This window comes from Chenopodium album, chromosome 2 (assembly GCF_948465745.1).
Source record: "Chenopodium album chromosome 2, dcCheAlbu1.1, whole genome shotgun sequence".
Classification (NCBI taxonomy): Eukaryota; Viridiplantae; Streptophyta; class Magnoliopsida; order Caryophyllales; family Amaranthaceae; genus Chenopodium; species Chenopodium album.
In genome coordinates, this window is record NC_137835.1 from 26,765,789 (window position 1) to 26,769,464 (window position 3,676).

At 38.2% G+C, this 3,676-nt stretch overlaps 1 non-coding gene across 1 annotated transcript; it reads left to right on the forward strand.

Annotated features, from left to right (window-relative positions):
* Nucleotides 1–1,475: 1,475 nt before the first annotated feature.
* LOC145606931 (small nucleolar RNA R71) lies at nucleotides 1,476–1,582 on the forward strand. Its single transcript, XR_014105463.1, has one exon. It is a non-coding gene; the product is annotated as a small nucleolar RNA R71 (small nucleolar RNA).
* Nucleotides 1,583–3,676: the final 2,094 nt, after the last annotated feature.

The window sequence follows — 3,676 nt, forward strand, 5'->3', positions numbered from 1 at the left end:
TACCTACTCTAACGGGGACATCCTCTAAAACACCTAGGGGGTATTTGAAGGAACGGTCGGCCATTTGTAGAGTTATATTGGTAGCTTTTAATTTACCCATATTCAACTTAGAACACACATATAATGGCATGACGCTAACACTAGCACCCAAATCACATAATGCATTAACAATCAGAAGATTACCAATATGACAAGGGATAGAAAAACTACCCGGATCTTTTAACTTAGGTGGAGACTTATTTTGAAGTACGACACTACACTCTGCAGTGAAAGCTACTGCCTCTACTTCACTAATAGACCTTTTTCTCGTCAATATTTCCTTCATAAATTTTGCATATGAGGGGATTTGTGTGATCAATTCAGTGAAAGGAACTGTTACCTTCAAATCTTTTACCACCTCCAGAAACTTACCAAACTGCTTATCCAAGTTTGTCATCAATTGACGATTGGGGGAAGGAAGTTTGATAATTGGCTTTTGAGCATTCTTATCTTTGTCTGGGGTAGCCACCTTCTCTGGAGTTTTACCCTGCAAAGTAGAATTGGATGTGTTAGTATTATCCCCTAGCCCCGCAAGGCTAGAAACTACATTGTTTGGTTTAATGGAATCAAGATTAGCATTATTTAATAAAATAGGTTCATCAACTCTGGGCATAGAGGGCCCTTCATAGTTTGAACCACTTCTTAGAGTAATTGCAAATGCTTGATCCGTAGGCCTAGTCGGCTGTGCCGGCAGGGCTCCCTGTTGGCGTGCTTGTAGAGTAGCGGAGAGTTGCGCAATTTGATTATCTACAATTTTATTATGCGCTAAAATTTGATCAATTGTCGCATCTCTGCTCTCCATGTGCTTTTGCATATTGACCAACATTGCTCTAATTTCCCCCAAAGAAGGGTCTGAAGATGAGGGGGGTTGTTGTGGTTGATTCTTCTGGCTAGCATTGGGATGATAGTATTTCTGCTGCTGTTGTTGTGGCACTTGTGGTTCTTGTGGTGGTGGATTTTGAACATTAGTGCTCCGGTAGGAAAGGTATGGATGATTCCGATACCCAGGATTGTAAGTGTTGGAGTATGGGTTATTCTGCCTATAAGCTTGAAAGGCATTAACTTGCGCCACAGAACTCCTGCAATCCTGCTCCCAATGACCTACAATACCACAATTTTCACAGAAAGCCTCATTAGAATTATTATTAATTGCAGAAACATTAGCTACGCTAGCAGTGCTCAGATTATCTAATTTTTGACAAATAGAGGTCAGTTGAGCTTGCAAAAAGGATACAGAGTCGACACTATGTTTCCCCTTGTTAGCAAATCCTCTAGGATTCCCATATTGGGAATTGTGTATCGCCATATCTTCAATAACCTGACCTGCATCATCAACATTAAGATTCATAAATCTCCCACTAGCTGCAGAGTCTAAAATTATTCTAGAAGAATTTCCAATTCCGTTATAAAAGGCTTGGATTAACTGCCATTGTGCTAAATTATGGTGAGGGCATTCTCTTTGTAAATCCTTGAACCTTTCCCAAGCCTCATATAAAGACTCATCGGCTTCCTGGGCAAAGTTCTGAATCGCACTTCGTAGTACTGCTGTTCTCTCTGCAGGATAATACTTGTTATAGAAATTCAAAACAAGGGTTTCCCAGTCAGTAATACCAAGTGTAGTTCTATTTAAGCCATTAAACCACAGTTTAGCTTTTCCAGTTAAAGAAAAGGGAAAGAGAATCTCCCTGATTTGGTCTTGAGTGACCCCGGCTTGCCTTATGGTGTTGTAATATTGACAATAGTCGGCAATGTGAAGATTCGGGTCTTCACCCTTGGCTCCACTGAATTGCTTCCTCTCTATCATCGTTATAAATTGGGGTTTGATTTCGAATTGAACCCCATCAAGAGCCGGGGTAAGGGTGAGATGTGGAAAATCCGTGAGCTTTGGTTGTGAATAATCACTAAGCTTCTTTGGAACCGCCATCTCTGATTCTGTGTCTGATGCTACCTCTAAATCGCTAGAATCAGTTGGAGGATCGCGGTGATTATTGTTAGTATCACCAGAATCCGCCAGAATTTGCTTGTAGAAGTTTTTCTGTCTATGGAAGGAACGTTCGATCTCAGGATCGAATGGGATATAACCTGATCTGGAACACCTGGGCATAAACAAAAACTAGAAGCAAATATGAGATTTGTCTCAGAGAACTAACGCTCTCTGAGACAAAAAGGGAAATAATCTAGACTACAAAAACAATCAGAAATAAAAATAAAACCGTCTCCCCGGCAACGGCACCAAATTTTGACAGGGTAAAGTCGTATCCCCTAATCAAAAATAATTACCTAAATCACTAACTACAGTAGATAGGGAAGTAGGGTCGAACTCCACAGGGAAACAAGTCTTTTTACTCCTAATTAAATATTATAATCTAAATTATTTAAGTAACCAATATTTATGAATGAATAAGAAGCTAAACTAAAAAGAGTAGGAATAGGGAGAAAATAATATATGAAAGGATCTAGGGCATAGGTTCACCAATAAATAATACTCCGGGGTAAAATAGGGTAATCAATCATTGACATTGCATAAATAACATGATTAACAGGCTCTCGCAATTTATTAACCAACATAGACCTAACAGGCTCTCGCAATTTACTAGATCTAAGTTCTTATTAAAAATAGCCTTTAATATCAAATTAACATCTGCTCGATTCATCAATTTAATATTGCTATACTTTTACAAGCCGCAATTGTAAAACATTAAAACAATCCAATAAGAAATCATCATGCAATACCAACAATCAATAATAGTCAATCATCAATGCATCAATTAACCAGATTGTAAAGGGCTCTCGCTACTTATTACAATCACACAATTAATTTACCGGTATTAAATCTCATCTCTCGAATCTTGACTTAACCATTTATAAATTAACTTGCCTATTAAAACTAGACCTAAACATTAATTCTCATCTCTCGATTCTTGAATCAATATTGTCAAACTCATGCATAAAAGATAGGCCTAATCTAATCACAGAGCATTAAATCAATCAATAAGAAATTAATCTAGCATTGATAATCAACAACAATAATTTACCCCCTTCATATTATTTATTTGATCCCCATAAACCCTAGAAATTAAACTACTCACACATAATTAAATATAAACTAAGCAAAGCAATAAAATAAATCATGATCAAAGGAATAAAATAAATAACTAAGATTAAGGGAAAAGAAATCGTCACCAAAATAAATCTGGAATTAATCAAAGAAATAAGAACAAAGGTTTAGGGAGAGAGTTTAGAGAGAGAAAACTAAGTAGAGAGAGAAAGTCTAAGAGAAAAGATTAAGAGAAGAAGAAGGGGTAGAAGATAGATTCCTAAAAATCCGTACAAAAACGTATTTAAACAAAACTAAGAACAACTCCTAATTAGAAACTAATTGCTCGTCCAAAAACACCTCTCCAGAAACACGCGCCCGATCGGGCTAGAGGCCACCCGATCGGGCGCGCCTTTTTGCCAGTGCTCCTTCTAAGTTGCCGCGCCCGATCGAGTGATTGCTTGCCCGATTGGGCCCGGTCTTTATCTTCAAGGCTTTGGACTTCGATTGGGCTAGATTTCTCGGCCTAATCCATATTTCCTCTCGGGTCTCGAATACATGGTCCAATTGCCTCGCGATCCAAATAACCGAGCCCTTAAT